A 26,687-nucleotide genomic window follows, 5' to 3' on the forward strand; every position below is an offset into this window, starting at 1 on the left:
TAGACTGAAAGATCCCATTATAATATTTCAAACATCAGATTAATGTTTCGAACATTAGATTAATGTGCAAATGGGACTAAATGGAGCATAAAAAAACTTTTAGGACTAAATGGTTTAACTTTTCAGAAACTAGGACTTATGGGTAAATTTTCCATTTAATTATTATCGTATAAATATACTCTTTTTGAAAGTGGCTTGGAGGGGGTTTGCGAGAAATGAAAGTAATATATTTTCATAGTTGAAATGATCAAAATGTACGGATTTATAATTGAGTGGAGTAAAGTAATATTCTTAGTGTAAAACCTTTCACTTTTCACTCCTATAAATTGATTTAAATTTATTTTAAATTTCTATTGTTTTAATTTGAATAATTTGATTTATACATTTTTAAGTCCATCTTCAATTTGATATTTCTGTTAATTTTCCATATGTGTACACCTTAGTCTATGTTTGGATCATTTTCTTCATTTCCCGTCCTATTTTCAAATGCATAATCCAAACATAGCATTACATGATTGACAAATGTCTTAAAATCATTAATTTCAACTTCTAACTTGAACAAAATTACCAAATTAAAATTAGACTTAAAGTGTAGAAACCAAACTATTTAACTTGAAATAATTCGGACTAAAATAAAAATTAGATCAAATTACAAAGTTGAAGTGTGATTTGATAAAAAGTTCAGAATTTTTGCAATATAGGTAAGCCATTTTAATTCTTGACTCAATTTTATATTAAATTTAAAATTTAGTAAAAATTATACCAAAATACTTTTCCTTCTCGACTCAAATTTATATTAAATTAAATTTATTTAAACTTTTACCCAAACTAAATAAAACTAAACTATTTATTCAAAATTTTCAAAGTTGTAAATTTAAGTTTAAATCTGAGTTTATTTATTTAAATAAGTCATATCAAATAAAATTTTGATTAACGGTTAGAGATAGTCTTACAAATTTTTATCGTTATGTTATGGATTTTGTGATAAGTAAAAATAAGCTATATATTTTGTGGAGAAAAATGTCATGTCAATTTATGGTTCATGTTGCAACTTTTTATTGTGTATTTACAAATGAGTATGGCATATGTATTCTTTTAAGAGTGTACATAATTACATTTTTCAAGTATTATACGTATCAGAAAAAATATGTATACAGTTATGTATTTAAATTTAAATTACGGTGGTTTATAATTCTCATCAAATTGGATTATAATGAAATAAAATTGAGTATAATATCAGTTTAACTGTTTTCAAAAATAATTTTTGAGCTTTCAATCCATATTTTTTAGTTTTAGTCATTTTTTAAAATATTTTAATCAATTTGTATTTTTTACTTTTTAGATCTATTTAATATACATACATTTAAAAAGGACAAAATTTGTCAATCTTTTTTAAAATTCACAAATACAAAAAAAAATAAAAAAACTTCAGTACAATTTTTGTATTTATCAATTTTTTTTATAAATATTTTTCATAGATATTTTACTTTTTAAAGGCATTTATATTATGTGCATCTAATTTTTTTTTTTTTAAAATGACTAAAATATGAAAAACTAAAAACTAAAAAAAAAAAAATTTAAAACTCAAAACCAACAGAGTGAATATCAATTTGGATCATAACTAAGTTTATTACAAAATTTACCACTACAAAACCTCATAAGTAAGTAAGTGTACCACGTAATTTACAATTAAGGCCACAATCTTTATAATTAACAGTGATTTGTATTATAGATTTTTTTTTTCTTTGAGAAAATTAGGGTAAAAGTTTGGTAATAAAATTTATGAAAAATCTATTAACCCTTAGTACTGAACAGGTTTTGTATACTAATAGGGTATCACATCTCTATAATATGGGAGAAAGGTTTTTGAAAATGTCCAAAATGTATATATTTGGTTTTAACGATCAAGATGAATCCTAAGTACATATGCATTTAGATCAATGGTCTATATACATTTAGTTCTCGTCCGTTTGAGCTCATCTCTCCCCCTCTCCCACGTCCCCAAACACGTTCTCTTCAACTCCCTCTCTCCCACGTTCTCCCGTCACATTGTCTCTTACATTCTCACAAAATTAGCCCACTGCTGCTCATCACCACAGCCATTGAAGAGGAAGACCGAATCTAGCAAAAACCCAACCCTTCGATACCCACCCTCCCTCTTCGCTACTCTGCTCCTCTTTCCTTTACAACCGTTCGAACTCGGCTCCCTTCGCTATCCACGCTACCGACGCTGCTCTGGCAAGGTAAGATTGAGCTTTTTCACTCGATTTCTGCCTCTCCCCCTTCTCTCTCTGTTTTTCTTTTTGACTAATTTCTCTCTCATGGTTGTTCTTATTCAAACAGGTTATTTTAGGGTTTTGTTTATGGGTTATATATATTTGTAATTTCTACCAAATCTGTTCATGTTGTGGTTATCTTCCTCATAGAATGCTGTAACGCCCCAACCCTTCACACGTCATCGATATTGTCCGCTTTGGGCCACGCCCGCACGGATTTGTTCTTCCTAGTGGGTTACCCATCCCAGAACTACTCCAGCTTAAGCACGCTTAACTGCGAAGTTCGGTTAGGGATCTCACCACCCGGGAAAAGGCCTCGATACTGTATAAGGGTCTAGGTTTTTACTTTTATAGCCCAGGAACTCCCCCTCCATTCCCGATGTGGGACACTGGGACCTTACAATCCACCCCCCTTAGGGCTGCACGTCCCCGTGCAGTAACCTGCCAGCTCGCAAGCCCGCCTACATGCACCGAGAGACGCCAGGGGCCCATATTCGGTACTCCAGAGAGTCAGCTCTGATACCATTTGTAACGCCCCAACCCTTCACACGTCATCGATGTTGTCCGCTTTGGGCCACGCCCGCACTGATTTGTTCTTCCTAGTGAGTCATCCATCCCAGAACTACTCCAGCTTAAGCACGCTTAACTGCGGAGTTCTGTTAGGGATCAGACCATCCGGGAAAAGGCCTCGATGATGTATAAGGGTCTAGGTTTTTACTTTTATAGCCCAGGAACTCCCCCTCCATTCCCGATGTGGGACACCGAGACCTTACAAATGCTCTATTCCAAGCATAAATCAGGGTCTCTTACTCCACTACAGCCAAGACAACAATACAAGTTGAAAAATTTTCTTTGTTAAGTCGACAGCTCCGTGGTGAAGGAGATTCCAAGATTCAAAGTGAAGAACCCTAATCGTGAGTGAACTAAAACCTTCATTTCACTTAATTATGTTTGATTGCTAATGAATAGAGTTTATTGATTCTAATTTCATGATTGGTATATATCAGCTCTCAAATTATATTCTTATATTCTTATATTTTGAATCCATTATGGTGGTTATCACTTGGCTGGTGATGTTTTTGAGTTTGTTTCATGGTTGCTCATGGTTGTTCTGATTCAAAAAATAGTATAATGATTTTGTTTTTGATAGATTGGGGTAAATAGTGTAATGATTTCTTAATGGTAAATTTTTTATTTTTTTTTTCAATTAAATTCTCAACCTTAGAACTTTCTTTGTTTTTTTAGAAAATTTGTGTTAGAATGTTTGGTGCCACTTCTGCTAATGTTTTGTGTTAGAATGTTTTTTTAGAAAATTTGTGTTAGAATGTTTTTGAGTTTGTTTCTTTGTTTTTCTTTCTTTGTTAATGATTTATTAATAGTATAATGTTTTTTTTTGCTCAATTCTGTTGTATGTGTATTTTTTATTTTTATTTATTTATTTATTTTTGTTCTAATTTTGTTTCCACATTATGTCATTTAGTTTTCACTACTCATGGATTGCAATGTGCGACATGGAAATTGCTCTCATTGTTGTTATTATTATTGTTTTATTTCGTTTCAGGTGTCGTCTTTCAATCGCAATTTGAATTCTGCAAAGTTTCAATCAAGCATTTTTGATACTGTTGTTCTTGGCAAGCCATCTTCCTTACAGTTGAGTAATCCACTGTTTCCTCTTTGTGTAGTTGAGTAGTGTTGGCTTATATTGTTATGAACACAGAATGATTTGGTCTAAACCATACAAAAAATGTATTGCTAGGAGTATGCAGCCTATCAAAGCAACTGCAATGCCTCCTACAGTTGTTCTTCAACCAACATCCCATACTATTCTTTGTTTCAACTGTTTATTGACTATGTATGTAATTTATTTTCCTTAGATAAAAATTTGACCTTGTAAGTAATTGTTGGTGTATGATCCATAGCTAACAAAACTGAACTCACTCAAATTGCTTACTTTTCCAGGTTTTGGTCGGATTCGAAGATTGGTATTACGGATAGCAACATCTAGGGATGACATGAATGTTGTAGCTATCAATGATCCTTTTGTTGATGCATGGTAAGAAATTGTGCTTTGCTTCTGTTTTCTTTGGGTTCCTCCCCAGACATCTTGAATTGTTTTACACGTAATGTATTTTCAGTAGTAACATAATCTCCTTCCAGTTGTTGGGCTGTAAGCTGACCTTAGTAGTTCTTGGCAAGCTCAAGTTGCTAAAAGATAATTGTAGCTCATTTGATGACCCAAGTTTGAATCTGAATTGTACACGCTGTTTTTGGTGTATGATCCCAAGCATCCTTGCTAGATTAAGAAGTTTTTTTGAAGGATGAAGGATGAGAAATTGTTTGAGGAGGTTTTTTGGGTTCATTAAATCATTTGGAATTTTAAAGTTTTTTTGAAGGATAAGGATGAGAAGTTGTTTAGGTAGACATAACTAATTAAGTTAAGAAACACAAATCCAATTAATGGTATCATCCCTCTCTTATTTTGGTTTCCATGAATGGGTGTTTTCTATAGGTTTATTTTCTCTGGTTTATCTTTATTTGGGGTTTTATGAAATGGTTCTTTTAATGCCTTTGGTTCAATTTTGGGCAACATTTACTTTCGGTGCAATGTTTGGTTGCTGAGAATTTAAAGAAAAAAAAAAGGGAAAAACAAATAGGGAAAGTAAACAAGTTATTGCCACCAATTTAGGTTTTGGGTAACGGTAGAAAGAATTTAATCACCGAAATTCATGGTGATAAAGGCATTGAAAGTTTGTATTTGTAGCTAAGTTTTAATGTGGTTGCATGTGCTTCAGTTTATTGTAGTAAATAAATTATTAGATGCTATTAGTTGAAGTTTCTAGCATATTTTTGTTGTTTTATTTTATTTTTTTAAAATTTTTCCCATCAACTTTTTTTGTTTAACTGTTTCTTGAATTCTTCTTTCCTTTTTTTGGTTTATTTATCTTTTGCTAACCACATGTTTCGTTGTTTCAAAGTAAGGTATTCGTGCATAGTTGTGTATGAGAAATGTCCCATCCCAAATTTCTCTTAGGCGAATGATTAAAGGTAACCATAGAGGAGAAATTCTCTTAGGTGATCATATAGGAGATATTATATAAAATTTTCTTACCTTTCATTATTTTTTGAAAACCAAACAAAACCCAAAGTAATTGTTACTAACAAGTTGTGATGAAATGTATATGTCCATTGTTACTATTAGGTTGTTACTGCCAATGATGTCATGATAATGCTAGCTGTTTGGTAGACCCAACTTAATGATGGCCGCACATGAGATTGCACAAGACCACTTCGATTATGAGTCGGGGGATGCGAACATAGTAGCTTTCTTTGTACCATCTTGATTCAAATATCCCAACAACAAATTAGTTGTGGAGAAATTGTGTTGCAAGTTTGTTGACAAGGATTGAGGCAAGTTTCATTAAACAGCTGCAATCAGTGATGGTTGTTGTGAATTTACAGTAGATTACTGCCTTCGACAAAGTTGAAACTTTTATTGTTGTTTGTTAATAATTTTTGGTGGTATTAATCTATTGAGAGCCATGAATTAGTAACCCAATTGTTAATGCAACCTGTGCGATTGTTCCTAAACCATGGGTCTCCAATTAATGCCTATGTTTGGTTATATTTGGGTGGTAGTGGACTGCTAAAGGAAAAGTTCTTGCAACTTTTTTCTTTCTCTCTCTCTGCGCTCAAATAAATTGTGCACAATTTTAGTTTGGGTATCATTTTAGTTTTCCCTTATTTTGAAGTTGTCCCTTAGCAACGATGCTTTTATTTTTAATTTTTGTGTTGATATGAAGTTTACACTTTAGAGTCATAAAGTTTGTTAATAATACCAAAATGTTTATGATCGAGTTACTAGCCGTACTTTAAATAGCTGATTAGGAAATGTTTATTTTTAAAATATACAATTAAACATATTTTCAAGTTTTTTAAAAAATATATATATATTTTTTCAAAATTAACCAGACCTTGATTCATATTTTGACTTCAAATTTTTAGCAACAAATTGGATAAATTATATTTTAACCCAACAATTTTATATTTAATTATATTTTGATTTCATCATTATTTGCACCGTGCCTTTAGGCACGGGCATCTGCTAGTGATATTACATTCCACTAATCACAAATATATATGTCCCACATTTCATTACCTTCCACCAATCACAATAGTAAAAGGATATGCCACATATAAAGAGATGAAGTTAACTTTTAAACTTTTAACATTTTTAATGACTATTTTACGTTTGATTTAAATTATACATATCATTATTTATTTGCTTTGATTCTTTTATCTTTTTTTGGTTGAAGTGTAAAGTTTCATGCTTATATATTTTGTATCACACTTTTAAATATGAATATTCATATTAATACCTTTCATTTTATTTATTATAAATATAAATATAAACATTTACAATTTTCACACAAGAATTTTCAATTGGCAAAAGAAAAATACTATTTATTATCTCACTACTAGAAAAGGGAGTATTGGACATGGAATGTTTTGTGATGGTTTGAAAATCGTCGCAAAAAACATGTTTTTGCGACGGTAAACAACGTCGTCGTCAAGTAAAATTTTTTGCAACAGAAAATCCAAGATCATGGAAAAAAATAGTATCTTACGCGACGATTTGTCACCCGTCGATTTTTTATTTTTTATTTTTTTTGCGATTGTTTTTTCTTTTTCCAGATTCATAAATTTGTTCTTCAACTGCTTCAAACCATGCTTTTTTCCAATATATTTTTTCAATTTTTTTTTGCCAAAGACTTGTACCCATTTTGGTTCAACACAAGGAATGGGCAATTCCCTTTCAAAATCTCATTGCAAATAAGCTGTAAGAAAATCCTTGTTGATTCACTATCCCAGGATGTTTTGTACAAAGGCTGTGTTTCGTCAACACTGCTAGACCCTGCCCGGTCAATCACTTTGTTTCTGGAAAGGGAACGAGGAGAAGTATGTATGGAAGCCATTATAACTAACCACGAAGACATGACAAGAAGAAGTAATTTACGGACCGAATTCGACAAAAGTAAAAATTAAATACCATTGAAGAATATGAACAATTGGTCCTCCCGGAAACATAGTTGCGAACAAGTTATAACCATTGAACAGTAATTGAAAGGAAGGTAAAACTGACCAACACATCAACAATACAAATACATAACAAATTCAAGTCATTGCACAATAATATTCATTAATGTAGCACCGAAGTAATCACAAAAACCATATGACAAATTAAAGTCATTACATGCAAAGGTTTCAACGGTCATGCATGCAAAACGCCAAGCACATTTATATATGTAACAACAAAATGACTATGACAATGCACAACATAGCAAGTGTTGAATGTAAATGACATTATCCCGCAAGTGCATGATAATGTCGTTAGTGGAGGACGGGTAGTCCGTGGTCTGTTTCGTTGGTTCTTCGCACCAACCAATCCAACTCAAACAGGACTGACGACTGAAAACGACAAATTTATTAGTCAAATGGTCCAGACAGAATCAAAATTATGACCGCAAAATGAATTGGTTACTCACCACGAGACGGGGACAAGCATAGTAAGGACACCTTGGATTTTTGTTAGATCTCGAGATCTTCACAACACGTTGACCGTAGCCACAAGCACACATCCGACGTGGCCATGTAGTAAACGTTGTAGTTGACGAAAAAGAAGCCATGCTTTGGTTTTGGACTGTGTCAATGTCTACAACTACACAAGTGGTAAGGAAGGTTTTGAAAGTTTGTGTCCATTAACAGATGCTATGTTTTGTTTGGTATAGCAAATAGTAATTGTTAATATTAATGCAATTCGTAATATAGAGAATCGGTTTGGTATGCCATCCATTTTTGAGACGAAAAATTTAATGGCAAGCACATTTGTTTCGACACGCAACGAAAGTACAACCATAACAACCGCCACCACTAATACAATTATTTACACATTAATTTTAAGATTATAACCCAATGTAAGAAAATATTTTCTAAAAAATAGTTTTAAAAATAATTTTAACCAAAACAAAGAAGTTTTAATGGGGGTGTTTGTTTGGTTTTTTTGAGCCAACTTATAGCTTCTAACTTTGGAAAAGCTATTTTGGACTGTTTGGTTAAACTTATTTCAAACGGCTTCTGATTCTAACTTATTTTAACTCAAAAAAGCTGATTCTGAAAAGCTGCTCACCCCTTACTTCTGATTATCAGCTTCTGCTGTGGACATGTTAATTTACGATTATACTCTTAGATTTTTTTTTATTTTTTATTTTTTTTAAAAATAGAAAAAGACCTAAATGGACTATAGATTATTATTTTATTTTTTGTATGAGAAATGTAAATAAGTAGTGAATAACAAAAAATAAAAATTAATTGAAAAAATTACTTCACAACTTATTTAACAAACACTACTTACCAACTTAAATCTATAATCTAACAGCTATACCAAACAGATTAACAGCTTCTGATTAAAGTCATAACCTATAATCTGTTAAGTTATAGTCTATAATTTGTTTTAACAGTCACACCAAACGGGGCCAATGTCACAAAATAATAGAAAAGTCACACAATCTAATCTACTCCAATGAAATCTTTCATATGCATGTCATATACTTTAATCAACCAATAATTCTAAAAAGTAGAAACACAAATGTGAAACAAAAGGAGGTCTTATATGATGTGGGGTTTCTATTTGAAATCTATCCTTCTGTCCTACATGTGTTTCATTTTGTAAAATATTTATGTCTTCTTAGTACTGTTTGTATCATAAGACGCATAACTTGTTTTGTGAATCATATGCTCAGTAGTATGCCCAATCCCACTGGTGCAACTTTTGCAATAGTAGCCCAAGTTCTGTACGCTGCATTTCCAACCCAATGGGCCTTTTAATTAGGCAGTATTTGATCAATAATGTTAGGAATTATTAAAAAAAAAAAAATCATGAAAAGCTTTCATGAATTTTTTTTATTATTGGATTAGTTTGTACTGTTTTATTATATGTTATACAATCACCCTTAGACTAATTTCATTAAACTTTTCATGATATTTATTTCATAATATGTAGCATTACTCGTGTTTGCTTCATGGATTTATCTAAGCAGTTTTCAACTTTTTTTTCTTTCTTTTCTTTTGTAAATCTCTACTCTAATTCATAAATCAAATACAACGCAAGTGTCACGCAACATTCCAAAGTAAAAAAAAGCCCAGCTAATGATAATGATTAGGCAGTTGAATGAAACAATTAGTCATTTGGTGTAAGCTATGGTAAGCTATAAATTGATAATCATCACATAGAAATTAAAATGGTATTTGAAAAAGTTGAAAACTGAATGAAAATTAGTATTAAAAATTGAATATCGAATTTTGTAAGCTGAAAAACTATTTGATAAAAATTCTAAACGTTGAACAAAAAATAAATTGTTTGATATGTATAAGATAAAATTTGAAATTTATTATTTTCAAATTGTATATTTCAATTTTTATATTGTGATGGTAGAGGCGGTGATAGTGGTAGTGGTGATGGTAGTAGTGGTGGTGGTGGTGGTGGTTGTGGTAGTGGTAGTAAAATGATAGTGGTACTTATGGTAACAATAACAATGGTGATGGAGGTGGTGGTAGTTGTAGTCGTTGTGGTAGCATAATAGTGGTGGTTAGGGTTGGACATATGGTTATCTGACACGCAAAAACCACCGAAACCAAACCGTCTGCACCTATTTGGGTGGTTTTGCATAATCGTTAGGATCAAACGCGGGTTAGGATTTTCCTATTTTGGGAATTGCGAGCAGGTCATGGGTTTTACCCGTATCTGCACTCACCCATCCACATCTGTATACATTGTTTAGTTTATACCTTTTCTACAAAATGAATATGAGTCAATTGACTAATTATGGCTTGTGCTTATGATCTGTTTCCTTCAGGAATTAAATTGGATAGTTAGGCTGTAATTTATTTGAGATAAATCATTTGGAAAATAACAATTTCATGATAACAAATATGTGATTTTATGGCCCAAAATAATATTTAAAAAATGGGGGGGGGGAAGGCCCAAAAAGAATATTTTAAAAATCGGGAAAAACAAGCCCAAAAATAATTTTTTAAAAGAAAAAGCTTGTTACTCCAAAGACAACCTAAGAGGAGGGGTGAATTAGGTTTTTATAATTAAAATTAATAATACCCTAATAAAAATTATGACTAGAACAATAGATAAATATAATTAATGAAATAAAAATAATTAAAACAAGTGTCTTAACAACTATGTTAGTTAATGATTTTAGCACAGTAAAAATGTGAGATATAGCTATGGCAATTTAAAATAAAATAAAAAGATAAGGGAGAGAGAGGCAAATAAATTTATTGTGGTTCGGCTTCAACTCGGCCTACGTCCACTCCTCAAGCTTCACTTGAGATTTTCCACTATACTCTAGCTTCACATGTGCTAGCAACCTTTTCATAGATGGAGCAATCCTCCACAGATTTTACACTGACTTTCTAAGTCAAGAACACTGAGTGTACTACACTTTTACAAGGTTGAAAAGAAGGTGTTTTTGCTTTCATAGAAAACTACAAGAATTATCTCTCAAAGAGAGATATAAAAATGAAGCTCTGATTTTTCTATAAACCTCACACATAAAAGATGGGCTTAAAGCTATAAGGATCAGTGTATAATTTATGAGAATAGATGTGAGTGATTTTAGATCAAAGAATATTTTCAGGTTTTTGTAACTTGTTTACATTAGAGGCTTTGGTATATTTAATGAAAATTATAGCCGTTTATAGTCGTTGCAGTCATTTAAATTTATAGTCGTTTATAACCGTTGTATTCATTTGAATTTATAGCCGTTTATAGCCATTGTACTTCCATCATTACTAATTTGAATATTTTCCACTCCATCATTACAAATTTGAACATCTTTCACTTGAACCTTTTGAACCTTTTAACCTGCTCCTGTACTGGGCTGTTTGAACCTTTATTTTGGGCTGTTTGAATTCCTGATTTAATCAAATATTAAATACATTCTAACAACATTTAGGATAAAGATTTAGGTGAGAAATAATGGGACAAAATAAATTTTGATTTTATTACAACATAAAATCATCAAAATAAATTTTGATTCTATTTTTCTCTTTCAAATAAATCATCAAAATAAATTTTGATTCTATTTTTCTCTTCCAAATAAATTAAAACATAATTAAATAAATTATCAAAATAAATAAGTTTAACAAAGATCAATCCGCAAACCGCTCGCAAGCTTCTGCACATTCACGAACCTTATCTGCACAAACCGTAATTTGTACTATAGGCGATTGCAGGTTCAATTTTTCTCAAACCACAGACATGTGGACGAGTCTAAATCTTAAACCTAACCCTCAAAAATCGATCTATAAGCACCCCTAGTGGTGGTAGTGACATGGTGGTAGTAGTAGTAGTAGCGTTAATAGTGAAGGTGGTGGTTGTAGCGATAACGATGATAGTGGTAGTAAAATAATGGCGGTACTTTTGGCAATAACAACAATGATGATGAAGGTGGTGGTGGTGACAATAGTGGTAGTAGTGGCGGTGGCATGGTGACGACAATTTTTTTTTTGATCGGTGAAAATCAACTGTTAATTATTAAATTAGAACATCGAAAGAATTGAAACTCATACACATACACCTTGTAAGAAAATCTTGTCCATCTATTCTACTTTTAAGGCCCCGTTTGTTTTGGGGTGTAGAGGGTGGGATGAGATTAGGATGGAGGTGGGGCCCATTTAGTGTTGTGTTTGTTTGTAGAGTTAGGAAATGGATTATGATGAAGGAGGGAATTAAAATGGAGGTTGGAAAGGGGATTGAGATGGAGGATGTGGAGGTGATATTACAAAAATAGTGAGGGGACTAGAAATTTTTTTATTTATTTTTTATTTTTTACATATTGGGTATTTTTTTTAAACATTAATGTTTAATTTTTTGTATTTTTTTATTTGTTTTATTATTTTATATAAAAATAATTTAACAATTCTTACACTAACAACTATCATCAAAACAAACACAATTTTACTTAATCCTCTCACTATCATTCCCCTCACTAACAATCCCCTCACTATGAATTTCCTCTATTCTATCTCAGAAAATAAATGGGGCCTAAGAGTGGAACCCAAAACCTCCTCTCACTGGAGACTTTGTGGCCAAAGGGATAGCCAATTAAAAAACTTAATCCTAGTTAACACGTAGATCAAATTTTTTATGAGAAAATTGTTAAAAAGTTCATTCTAGCAATTGTCTAAGTTATTAGGTTTAGTGGATTTTTTTGTCAATGAGAAATTCATTCTTTGTGAAATAATTTGATGAGAAGCCTTTTTATTTGTTTTGAAAAACATTTTGTTTTCAAATTTTCCCTTAATTTATCCGTTAGGTTTTTTTTATCTATTAACTTTTATTGACTATCTATTCAATTTTTTTTCCTATCTCTTCAAAAAAATTTCTCTGTTCAAAAGTTTTCCCTATCTGTTCAATTTTTTTTTTCCTTCCTGTTCAATTTTTTTTACCTTATCTAATTAATTTTTTAATCTTTTTAATTCAAATTTCCCTTATTTGTTTAAATATTTATCCAAATAAAATTTTATCTATCCAAATTTATTATTTGTTCAATTTATTATTTTATTTTTTCTATTAGTTAAATACCAAACAAACCAAATCCTATCTGTTGAATTATTTTTTATCTGTTCAAATCTTTTCTTCTCTCTACCCTCGCTCTCACCCTATCTTTTGCAATCTATTTCCTCCCCCTTGTCATCATCATCAACAACAACAACAATAGCAACAGATAATAAAGAAGAAAAAAAATTCATAGAGAAATTTTTGAGCATATCTGTTTGTTGTATCTGTTGATGAACAACAACAACAATCATCCACAACTACAAATAAATAAAGGGATTTTTATTGATAAGTCCAATTTAGAAGTGTTTTAACCCAAGAAGTCCATGAAGGAATTTTTTAACCCATTTAGTCCCATGTATGTATAGTTTTATTCCATAAAGTCCATTTTCTTGATTTACACTATTTTCTTGGACACTTATGCCCTTATATTTAATTTTGATACCCTTATAAATATTTTTTCAACGATTAGCAATTTAATGATGTGAGCATTCATATTTTAAAATTCACATTTGTAGGAATGTAAATTGGCCCGTGGGCGGCTCGAAACCCGCCCGCGAGCCAGGGCGGGCCCGGCCCGTTGACAATGTGAATATTCACATTGACATGTTAAAATTCACATTAATAGGAGTGTAAAATTGGCCCCCATCCCGTGGCGGCGCGAAACCTGCCCGCGACCCATGGGCGGCCCGAGGCGGGCCCGGTCCGGCCCGTGGACAATGTGAATATTCACATTGACATGTTAACATTAACATTGATAAGAGTATAAAATTGGGCCGCAGCCCATGGGCGGCCAAAAGCCCGCCCGCAGCCCGGGGCGGGCCCGGCCCGGCCCGTTGACAATGTGAATATTCACATTGACCTGTTAACATTCACATTGATAGGAGTGTAAAATTAGCCCGCGCCTCGTAGTTGCCCGAAACCCGCTCACGGCCCGTGGGCGGGTCCGGCCCGGCCTATTGACAATGTGAATGTTCACATTGACATGTTAACATTCACATTGATAAGAGTATAAAACTAGACAGCAGCCTAGGGCGGGCTCGACTCGGCCCGGCCCGGCCCGTTGACAATGTGAATATTCACATTGACATGTTAACATTCACATTAATAGGAGTGTAAAATTGGCCCCCGTCCCGTGGCGGCGCGAAACCCGCCTGCGGCCCATGGGCGGCCCGGGGCGGGCTCGGTCCGGCCCGTTGACAATGTGAATATTCACATTGACATGTTAGCATTCACATTAATAAGAGTATAAAATTGGCCCGCGGCCCATGGACGGCCAAAAGCCCGCCCGCGGCCCTGGGCGAGCCCGGCCCGGCCCGTTAACAATGTGAATATTCACATTGACATGTTAACATTCACATTGATAAGAGTGTAAAATTGGCCCGCAGCCCGTGGGCGGCCCGAAGCCTGACCGCAGCCCGAGGTGGGCTTGGCTCGACCCGTGACAATGTGAATATTCACATTGACATGTTAACATGCACATTGATAAGAGTGTAAAATTAGCCCGCGCCCCGTGGCTACCCGAAACCCATCCACGGCTCGGGGCGGGCCCGGCACGGCCTGTTGACAATGTGAATATTCACATTGACATGTTAACATTCACATTGATAAGAGTGTACAATTGGCCCGTGACTCGTGGGCAGCCCGAAGCCCGACCTCGGGTCAGGGCGGGCCCGGCCCGTTGGCAATGTGAATATTCACATTGACATGTTAATATTCACATTGATAGGAGTGTAAATTTGGCCCACAGCCCGTGGGCTGCCCGAAGCCCGATCGCAGCCCGAGGCGGGCTTGGCCCGACCCGTGACAATGTGAATATTCACATTGACATGTTAACATTAACATTGATAGGAGTGTAAAACTTGTCCGCTGCCCGAAGCTCGCCCGTGGCCGGGGGTATGCCCGGACCCAAACCCGGGCCACCCCGGGCCGCCCATGGAACGCGAGTCAATTTTACACTCTTATCAATGTGAATGTTAACATGTCAATGTGAATATTCACATTGTCAACAGACCGGGCAGGCCCGCCTCGGGCCGCCCACGGGCTGTGGGCGTGTTTTGGGCAGCCACGAGGCACGGGCTAATGTTACACTCTTATTAATGTGAATGTTAACATGTCAATGTGAATATTCACGTTGTCAACGGGCCGGGCCCGCGTCGGCCCGGGGCCGGGCTTCGGGCTGCCCACGGGTCACGGGCTAATTTTACACTCTTATCAATGTTAATGTTAATATGTCAATGTGAATATTCACATTGTCAACGAGCCGGGCCGGGCCGGGCCGACCCTGGGCAGCGGGCGGGCTTCGGGCCGCCCACGGGCCATGGGCTAATTTTACACTCCTATCAATGTGAATGTTAATATGTCAATGTGAATATTCACATTGTCAACGGGCCGGACCGGGCTCGCCCCGGGCCGCCCATGGGACGCGAGTCAATTTTATACTCTTATCAATGTGAATGTTAATATGTCAATGTGAATATTCACATTGTCAACAGGCCGGGTCGGGCCCGCCCCGGGCTGTCCACGGGCCGTGGGCTAGTTTCAGGCAGCCACGGGGCGCGGGCTAATTTTATACTCTTATCAATGTGATTAACATGTCAATGTGAATATTTGCATTATCAACGGGTCGGTCCGGGCCCGCCCAGGGCAGCCCACGAGCTGCAGGCGGGTTTCGTGCCGGCCACAGGCCGCGGGCTAATTTTACACTCCTATCAATGTGAATGTTAACATGTCAATGTGAATATTCACATTGTCAACGGGCCGGGCCGGGCCCGCCCTGACCCGGGCCCGAGCTTCGGGCTGCCCACGGGTCATGGGCCAATTTTACACTCTTGTCAATATTAATGTTAATGTTAATATGTCAATGTGAATATTCATATTGTGAACGGGCCAGCCCGGGCCCGCCCCGGGCGACAGGCTGGTTTCGAGCCGCCCACGGGCCGCAGACCAATTTTACACTCCTATCAATGTGAATGTTAACTTGTCAATGTGAATATTCATATTATCAACGGGCCGGGTCGGGCCTATTTTTTTGGCTTGTGGACCGGCTCGGCCCGACTCGAATTTTTCCGAGCACCCACAAGGATCGACATGAGCCGGGACCCTACACATTGACGATATAAACATTTATATTGACGGTGTGAACATTCACATTAAGGGTATTTTGGTAATTCTGTCACCCATAGGACTTATTGAAACATAAGAAAATAATGTGAACTAAATGGAACATAAGTAGATGAAAAGGGTATTTTGGTCTTCTTATCTCAAATTGGACCTAATGGAATAGTCAAAAAGAATATGGGTTTGATGGAATAAAGCTCTTAGAAAATGGATTTATCAAAAAAGCTCCCATAAATAAATAAATAAAAAATATGTTCAACAAATGCTTTGAAGCTCTGCATCTCTTCTAGAGAGAAAAGTATTATATACAAGTTCATAGTAAATCAAGTAAACAATTTGGAAACAAATCACATCATAGCACACCAAATTCATCATCCCCAAAGATGCCACCAACTAGTATTCATGTTACTTGTGCATTAGTTTATGAGAAAACATCAACAGGAGGAAAGCTATGATCACAACTAGGCCCCATTTTTGTTAGGGCATATATATATATATATATATATATTTCTCAAAATCAATATCCATATATAAACACAAATCTATTCATATATATATATTTCTCAAAATCATATATATATATATAAACATATATATATTTCTCAGATCTGAATCCATTAATATAAATTGATCAAGATTTTTTCAAAAAACACCATAGATCTATTCAAAGAAAGTCACAAATATACTTGAAGCTTCGGACGTAATCGATCTGCGATCTGTGAAGTAGATCTGGACGAGCGTGATGATGAATCTGGTGAAACCCTTGCTTCAAAGGCTTGCCGACGACCATGGAGGTGGAATCGGAGTGATGGAATGATGCGGCGATGGTCGTACCAAAGTCGCTGATGTGACTGGACCGAATGAAGGACCGATTCAGGGGACGCTGCGGCGGAGGTGGAAGAGGTAGAGGAGGTGGTGAGTATGGGTTTAACGACGGTCGGAGTGTACACAGTGGCGATGGAGGTGGTTACGGCGGCGATGGCGGCGGTTACAGAGGAGGTGAAGAAGGTGCTCAGATCTGCATGGTAGGGGTGGTGAGTGAGTGAGAGAGAGAGAGAGAGAGAGAGAGAGAGAGAGAGAGCAGCGGAATGATACTTGGGTAGTTTGGTCTAGCTTATTGTTATTTTAAAGTGTGGATAATTAGATAATAAAAAAAAGAGTGATGGTTGAGACCCTCCAATCACCACCCCACAGACACGTGGTGATTGGAGGAGAAGGAGTAAAAAAAAAAAAAAATAGTCAATCAGATGAAGAGGGGGTCAAGAGGATGGGAAAAAAAGGAGTTCCAAGTCATTCATTTTTTCATTCAAAAATTAATTCGATTCAAAAATTAATCTTTTCATTTTATTACATTTGTATTTTAAAAAAAATAGACAATAAATACACTTTTGAAATAAACCATTCATTTTTTTAGAGACAAATATAATAAAATAAAAATTTACGATTATTAGATCATCCTAATTTTTTCCATGTATATTATACATTACAAACCCTATAAAATAAACGGTTTGGATTATCGATACGAGACGTGTGTTAGGCCTTATGGGCCCCTCAAGTTTTGTCATGTTGAGATCTCAACATAAGAGAAGCTCAACCATTTGTTTAGAATTAGGCTTCTCTCATGTTGAGATCTCAACATGATAGAACTTGAGGGGCCTCTAGGGCCCACCATGTGTCCGATCTCGATGATCTGAACCATTTATTTTGTAAGGCCTGTAATTTATATTATCTATGAAGAAAATTAGTTCGATACAATAATCATAATATTTTCATTTTATTGCATTTGTGTTCAAAAAAATAGACGACAAATACACTTTTGAAATAGGCTATTCATTTTTTTAGAGACAAATGTGATAAAATAAAAACTTTACGATTATTAGATCGTCCAAAATTTTTCCATGTATATTATACATTGCGGACCCTATAAAATAAATGGTTTGGATTATCAACACGAGACCTGTGTTAAGCCTTATGGCCCCTCAAGTTATGTTATGTTGAGATTTCAATATGAGAGAAGCTCGACCCTTTTGTTTTATATAAATTCTTTCCTCACATTTGAAAAATTACATTTTTCTCCCTGAGATTTGTAATCTTATTACAAATTACTATCCAGATTGCTGATGTCATGCCTTAAAATTTTCTAAATGACCATTTTGTCCATTTTCCTACAATTTTTTCTTCCTATCATTATGATTACATTGTATAACTTTTCATCATTAAATTCTACCTGAAAATGTTCTTATTGAGTGATGATATACATACAAACATAAATTTTATATAGAATTTTCAAATACAATGATATAGTTTAATGGTGACCTTTCACTTTAAAACAAAATACCTATAAACATGATTTATATTTACAATAATATCACTATCACAATATTTTAAAGATATTTTTATATAAATTTGTATATATGAATACAATTTTTCATTTTTATTTCTACCATTATATCCAGATTAGATCAATTTAATCTAGATATATTTAAAAAGTATAAAATTTGTATAAAAAATTTTAAAAAAATTTTGTTGAATACAACAAAATAAGATAATGTATTGAATTTTTGTATTTTTTTGTATTTGGTGAATTTAAAAAAAAAAATCACAAAATATTATATTTATTAAGTATATCTAGATTAGGTGTATATAAAAAAAATTTTAAAAAAAATTGCTTAAAATATTAAAAAATTTGAATAAAAATTTAAAAAAAAAACACAAAAGTTAAAAAAACTCAACTTTTTGTGTAAGTTAAATCAAAGAAGATGATTATTATTGTAACGCCCCGAAAATTGGGTAGGGTATATCTATTTATACTACAAAACTCACCAGATAGACAAACACATATATATAGCTAACTATTCTATACATCCATTTCCATTAAATCCCAAATGCCAAACACATGCTATTCACATCTCAATGCCCCAGTTCTAATCCCAAGCATACATTTTACAACAAGTATGAAATGGAAGCCAAACAGATAATAAGTGCCCTACAGGCTTACAAATTTATCTAAGAACATTATTGGTTACACAAAATGGAGTTTCAACTCAACGCAAATACAACCCTGGGCTTACATTCAACAAATAACAATAAAACAAAAATGAAGCCTCAGCTCCGAGTCCTCCCAAGTCAATGCCTTGGCAGAAAAACTTAATACCTGTACCTGAAATGGTTTCCTTTATAGGGTGAGCCATACAACATATGTACCATGACAAGACTAAAGAGGAGTATGCTCATGCCATGCTCATAATAAAACAATTTATCTCTTTGTTTATAAAGCATACAATGTTGAGATGCAACAACAGATATAAAAACCATTTCCATTTTAAACCATATCTGTTACATGAATACAGGTTCTGTGAATCTGTAGGTGAGTGCCTGCAAGTAGGCCCTAATGCACTATCACTGTCATTTTTACCAGTAAACTAGAAGGCTCGACACCTAACCACGCGGTTCTGTACCTGTAACGCCCTCAAAAATAACCCATTATATATCATTGACATGCATTATTTAAAGAAGACAATATATTAATCCATTCATCAGAGTATTACTAAATAAAGCATTACATGTAACATCGAATAAAATGCCCTACAGGCTTACATCTTTCCAAGCCAACACTTGGATACAAAAATATGAGTTCTAACTCAATACAAGAAAAAGCCCCAGGCTTGAATGTTTACATGTACTAATAATTAAAGACAATTAACTAAAGGTAGTCTTCTTCTGTAGGAACCCACATTTTATGTTCTCATCATGTTCATGAGCATCTGTGTGATTATGACTTGTTAACTTTGCATGTGTATGTTTGTGACTTGTTTTGCTTAAGCGAGTGTGACCCATGCCTTGTTTTGAAGCCTTGTGTGGTCTAAGTGTAGTATGTTTGTCTTGCTCCTTCCTTGATGTGAAACTTAGGTCACGCCTTGCCTGAGTTATACTAGCCGATGTTATTCCGAGCCGAGGTCATCCTTAGTCTAGTAGTAGTATCTTGGAACCCCTTGTTGACCTCCGTCCTTGCCTTGACCACATTAGCCGAGATGTTACCTTGCACCCAAGTGATCTCGTCCTGGAGTGGTATGACCTAGGCCGAGGTGTGGCGCATCTAGACCAAGATGTGGCACAGCTTAGTCAAGTGTTGTCCTTCCTAGCCGAGGTCATTGTCACCTTAGTTGCCGAAGTCCTTTGCTAGCCGATGTCATTCCTTGCCGGAGTGCCATTCCGTGTGGCGTGTTAGATACACCTTGTTGTTAGCCGATGTCATTGCCCCGTCAGAGAGCCCATACCGCTTTGCTTGTTGAACACCCTTCCACCATGCTTTGTCTGGTCTGTCAGCCACCTTTTCAGGATGAACCCAACCAGTCGCCGCCACGTGTCTCAGCAGAGGGTTAACCCCAGAACCGAGTATAGAAAACTATTATTTGGTATCATAAACTTGCCTTGTAGAGAGAGAAGCTCTAGGAGGAAGAAAGAGTTTTAGAGTGAGGAAGTAGATCTTCAAGCTTGATTCCTAGAGATCGAACCGTTAGATCCGTGTTCTAAGGTTAGATTCTTGATCTGCTCATGATGTTCTCTATGTTCATGTTATTGCATTGCATGATCGGATATGATTTGTAAGCCATGCATCGTTTTGAAGCTCGATTCTTGAAAGAGAAAATGACATTCATGTGTTCTTCAAGAAAAGTCATGTTTTGATCCGAAAGCTTTTTGCCTAGACTCGTGTTTTGTGTTTGTTCTTGCACGATTTTCAACTATGGGTACCCAGGTCCATGTTTTCAAACTCGTAACATGAAAATCCCAGATTTGTGATAACAGATTGTGATCGAACATCCATATTTTTCATGTTTTCACACTCATGTTCTTCATGTTCATCAGCAGAGGGAAACCCAGAGTTTCCCGACCTCTTTTCCTTGCATGTGGCCCTCGGGAACACACCTCGGCGAGGAGGTGTGGAACCTCGGCCTAGACCTGGTTGGTGCCCAGCATGTTTTCCAAAACCATTTGTGCACATACAAAACTTGTTTGAAAGTGCATTCAATAGGCTTTGCCATGTGTTTGTAGGACTTGGGCTTGTCTCGACCCCGACGTTTGAAGAAACTATGTGAGTGGTATTTTTAATAAAGCTATGTTACACTTGCTTTCATAAATCTCGTCTTGCCTTGTTCTTGAAAAGTATTTGATCTAGCATGAATGACTATCCCTACTTGTATATTAAACACTATCTTGTTTTGATGACATTACTTGAAAGTCCTTAGCTGCAGGGGACTATAATGCAACTGCACTCTTGTCTTGAAAGTCCTTAGCTGCAGGGGACTATAATGCAACTGCACTCTTGTCTTGAAAGTCCTTAGCTGCAGGGGACTATAATGCAACTGCACTCTTGTCTTGAAAGTCCTTAGCTGCAGGGGACTATAATGCAACTGCACTCTTGTCTTGAAAGTCCTTAGCTGCAGGGGACTATAATGCAACTGCACTCTTGTCTTGGGAATGTCATCACCCTCTCGTATTAAGTAGATGTAATAACATCCAAAGAACTTGAAAGGCCGGCAATGAACTTGATTTTCCCTTGATTGTAAAGTATGCTATGTATTGTTTTGAAAGAAATCTTGGATATCAATCATGCAAAACCTTTATTTCTGATATCATTCACTGAGTATCCAAGCTCACCCTCTCTATATATATGTAGGTGACGAACAAGAAGGCATTGAGGCCTAGACGTGATGCCGATGTGTTTTTGGGTGCATTGCCGACATGTTTTGGAATAGCATTTTTTGTGCCATCTTGAAGATCATGCTTCTCGGCTTATTTTGCATTTGTACTTGTATATGTCGGCTTGAGAAGCCTTTTGGTCAAGATGTGTTTTATATTTCATTTCCTTCTTGTATTTATGTTGTAAGACTTTATAAAGATGTATGTCATTTCATTTGACCTATGCACTGCTCTTATGGACCACTTGTATTTTAGATTATTGCTTCCGTACTTGTGAGCCCCCTATATAAATACTCTGATTGTGTGTGAATTTTTGTAAGTCGGCCTTCGGTAATTACGGATTACTGGCCATCACGGCACCAAACTACTAGGGGCGGTTTGGGGGCGTGACATCTTCAATCCAGAAGCCAAACCCTCACAAGCTAAGTCCTTGGAGGTAGTTTATCACCTGAACCTGAAAATGATGTTCCCATAAAGGGTGAGCCACAGCCCAGTAGAAATATACTAAACCACATATAAGCAATGAATAAAGCAATAGCATTCAACAGATGGTTAACCAAAATAATCAATTACTTCATTTTACAGTCTCATGACACTATTGCCAAAGATACGTTTTACTTTCCAATTTTATCAACATGGCTCAGAACCTGGCCAAACTTACAACAGTGAATCACATATATCATATTCACATCCTTCCAATATCAACAAACAAATGAGACTCAAGCTCAAATCAAACACTTCATACTTCCAGATTGATACACATTTTAGTGCTGTATCAATAAAACACTTCTATATAATTAAGCACACATAAAAGTGATGCTAATGGAGTCCATCCCCTATCTCCTCCCAAACAAAATCCGGCTTAGAGGTCCATCCCCTATCTTCCCCTAAACCGTGGAGTACATCCCCTATCTCCTCCCACACACAAAACAAGGTATGCAAATGCAATGCTCAATCAATACACGTATTTTCTGTATCAATGCCATAGTCAAAATTAATGACTTAACCAATGTGATTAGTTTCAGTTATTCCTAATCCACATGCAATGTCTACAACAATCACGACTATCCTCCACCGATAGCCCAAAACAGCTATTTCTAAACTGAAAATAACTATGTAAACAATTCAATAGACAAATGATACCAATTACCCAATTACACCATTTAATCAATAATTTTCCCAATTCCATGAATTACTTATACAAATTAATTCAATAATACAACTAGGGTTTTTCCCAAAATTTACCAAAGTATCCCCAACATATCAAAATACCAAAACTTAGGACAAAACCTATAAAATGGAGTAGGAAATCCCTACCTCGAAGAAAACAACACAAATGGTGAAGACAAAGATGAGTGCCCAAATACCAAAGTGCTCCAAATCGCCAAATGTTCAGATTAAATGAAAGCCCTCGACTCCCACTATCTTTTTAATGAAGGATCTAGGGTAGAAACACACCCTAAGTGGATCAAATCTAAGAAAGAAGGTGAGTAGGGAGAGAGAGAAGTCGGACCTAGGGTTTGGAATCAAAAAGAAGATGAAAAAGACTGATCAAAACCCGCTGTTGTAAATATATACTGGACAGGCTCGCTCGAGCGAAGCCTTTGTCGCTCGAGCGACCAGACACAGAAAAGCTACGCTCGAGCCAAGGGAACCTTGCTCGAGCCAACAACCTAAAAGCTCGCTCGAGCGAGAGAAAGCTCGATCGAGCGAAGAACTCAAAACCTCAGGTCTGTAAACAGACTCACGCTCGAGCGAAGGAACCATCGCTCGAGCGAAGAACAAACTAACTCGCTCGAGCGAAGAAAATATTGCTCGAGCCAAGAATGCAGAGCTACAGGTCAAAACTGGACGCCATCTCTCGCTCGAGCGAAGAACCAAAATCCTGGACAGCAACACTTGGTTTCTAAACCCAACCAACCTGAAACAAACCTGCCCAACACATCCTATAATTCCAAATGAGAAAATAAAGGACAACAACAACAAATATTCAATGACAGAATCTACGGAACCTAAGTCCGGATACAATAATCAAATGGGAAAAGACCAGGGTCGCTATAGTACCCCTTACTCAGATTCACCAAGTATTCATCTTTTCGCAAATAGATACATTTCCAAACATTTCCAAAAAATAGATACATTCCCAATGAAATGAATGTAATGCAATGTCCAATGTAACAAATGAGGAGTGCGGTTTAATTTACCTAAGTCTCATGCATTTCTACAACAATCATGGCTATCCTCCACCGATAGCCCTTACAGATATTTCTAAACAGATATTTAAACAATTAAATTTCAAAAATTTCGATAAATACAATCTTCCACATCTCATCAAATATGAACAACTACACTAGTTTACATATTACAATCACATCCGGTAACCTCTCAAGGTCCATTTCTAACCGTGTCGGTTTTATTCCAACAGATACATTAAGCAAAATAACACCGTTAATGCCCAAGAAAACATCATTTTCTTTCCAAACTCATTCTCCAAGCATTATTCAACTATGACACCCTATTTTGATCAAAAGACCCAAAAGTTAAACGTAATTCCTTTGTTTTCTTTAAAAATACCCTTTTGGTCGCAAGACAGTAAAAAATTCAAAAAAACCGATCGAATCAGAGTCTGTTTTTGTTCAAATTTAAAACATAGCTCTTTCATAACCTTACAAACATATCCCAAGTTTACACTTTTGCAATTTGGGCATTAACTCTTTATTTTTCTCAAAATTTCTCTTTTAAGCAATTAAATCATAAATTTTTCAAAAATTCTAATTAAATTATATACAACTCTAAGCTCCATATAATCAAGTAAAAGTACATAAATAAGTGTAGGAAAAATTCCTACCTCAAGCTAAGAAGCTTTCAAATTTTGCGGCAACAGAAATTAAATTTTTTTGGAGCCAAACGACGCCTTTTCCGCCCTCGTTGGACCAGCTAACAAAGAAGTCCCAGAATCTGCAATTGCAGAACAACCAGTACCACTGTACCTAGTTGGTTTACCATCAATGAGAATGTCACCCATATCGAACTGCCAATAACCTTTTCGCATCACGGGGACATATGTGTGCTTACCCTTGTAGTGATTTGGATCAACCCCACCGAACACAGGTTCGCCCCCTACTTCTTCTTTTGTATTTCGATTAAGCCAAAATGAAAATGCTGGCTCACTAACAAGACTTTGTTTCACCCTGTTGTACCACATTGGGACAAAATCTCCAACTGAGATCTCCCGGAATCCAAGACCAAGAATACCGTCAAACTTGGCAACCAAAAACATGATATTGGGCTCTCTGGTTGCCTCAATAAATTCCTGATTCTTCACAACTAGGTCACCAAGTTGGACGTGGTCTTCATTGAAAAACCCAGATATAGCCCCACTACCATAGTGAATTTCAGTAGATTTTCCATTCTTGTTGTAGGTACTTGATTGGTTTGACTTGTACTTCGAATGGAAAAAACACGGAACCAACAAATAGCACTTTGATGAAGGCCACAAATTAGAGCTGCCAATGTCAAAGGTTACAGTAAATTTTTGTGGGGGAGTACCAATACCAATCTCACCAAAGTACTGAGCATCCATGTAATTTTTTTGTGCTACGATATCAATTTCCCCAGCTTCACCTAGATTACCATGGTGATTATACTTATTAGTAGAAACTTTCAGCACTTCCCGTTCCTTGGACTCAAGCCGAACAGCAAGAAGGTTGTCTTGATCAATTTTTATCTTTTTCAGTCCAATTCTAACCAGGCCATCATTGGGTGCAAAAAATACCAAAGGCAAAAACTGGGATGACAAGAACAAGGACACTACAACAGCTTTCAATCTGATGCCCATGTTGACCAGACTAAGCTTACCTTCGAAGAGTTGGTGCCTCTTTTTTTTTTTCATTGTCTATCATGCACCATAATAACAATCAAATACTACCTGTCCCACCCATTCATCATTGTCAAGAGAGAGAAAGAGAGGTGATATATATATATATATATATATTTGTTAAAACCCATCTTCCCATTGATTGTTTTCTTTTCTTTTCTTTTTTTGTTTTTAATCATTTTCCCACTGAAAGCAAGCAAGCCCCAGTTGGAATGTAACCACTCTCCTAATGTGAGAGAGATATATATTATAAAAACCCTTCCCACTCAAGTTTTTTTCTTAGCCTCTCTCAAATAATTTTCCACCACCCCAAAAACATTATCCTCATGCTGACCATACACGCCAAACAATCACCACCACTTTATTTTTTTATTTTTTTATTTTTTTTAGGGTCATCACAGTTATTTCTTTTGAAATGACATGAATAAAATATATGTATTATTATATTATTTTATTTGTATAAAGGCAAAGAGAAAATATGTCATTTTAATCTGACAGGGGGTAAATGTAATTTTACAAATGTGAGAGGGAGATTTGTATTAAACAGAAACCTCAGGGCATGTCAGTGTAATTTACCCAAAAAAAATTTAAATTGGATTTTTGAGCCAAATGCCTTTTTTTATTATTTATTTTTACTAGTGGCAGTATACACATATGTTGCACGTTGTATTTGTAATTATATTTTTGAAATGGAAAATTTTATAATAATAGAAAGGAAACAAACATTAGAAAAATAGTATTTTATAGTGAATTTATAAACTATATGGATTTATCAACCAAACACAAAACAAAATTTCATAGTGGATGAGAAAAGTGAGAGGTTTGATATTAGAAAGCTGTAGAACCACTGATATAAAGTAAACTAAAGATGTAGAAATGTGATTTGGTCAATGAATAACTAAGCAGAAATTTTTGAAAAAATAAACTTAAACCCAAAATTTATTGAGAATCTTGATGAATGATATAGATTCAATTCTTAAATGATGGATTCTACTTGTAAAATAAATCTCAACCACACATATATTTTCTAAATAAATTTATTGTAAGAATTTTGAGTTTGTAGAAGTTCTCATAACAAAAATAAATA

General features: G+C 35.4%; 1 pseudogene across 1 annotated transcript; it reads right to left on the reverse strand.

The window, feature by feature from the left end:
• Nucleotides 1-18,891: 18,891 nt before the first annotated feature.
• Nucleotides 18,892-25,849, reverse strand: LOC145790734 (aspartic proteinase pseudogene; annotated as a pseudogene). The gene is made up of 2 exons (XR_014329836.1): nt 24,572-25,849; nt 18,892-19,183 (listed from the first exon to the last, which is right to left on the reverse strand). The product of XR_014329836.1 is annotated as an aspartic proteinase pseudogene (transcript).
• Nucleotides 25,850-26,687: the final 838 nt, after the last annotated feature.

Source organism: Camellia sinensis, chromosome 5 (genome assembly GCF_055761805.1).
Source record: "Camellia sinensis isolate YWXY chromosome 5, ASM5576180v1, whole genome shotgun sequence".
Lineage (NCBI taxonomy): Eukaryota > Viridiplantae > Streptophyta > Magnoliopsida > Ericales > Theaceae > Camellia > Camellia sinensis.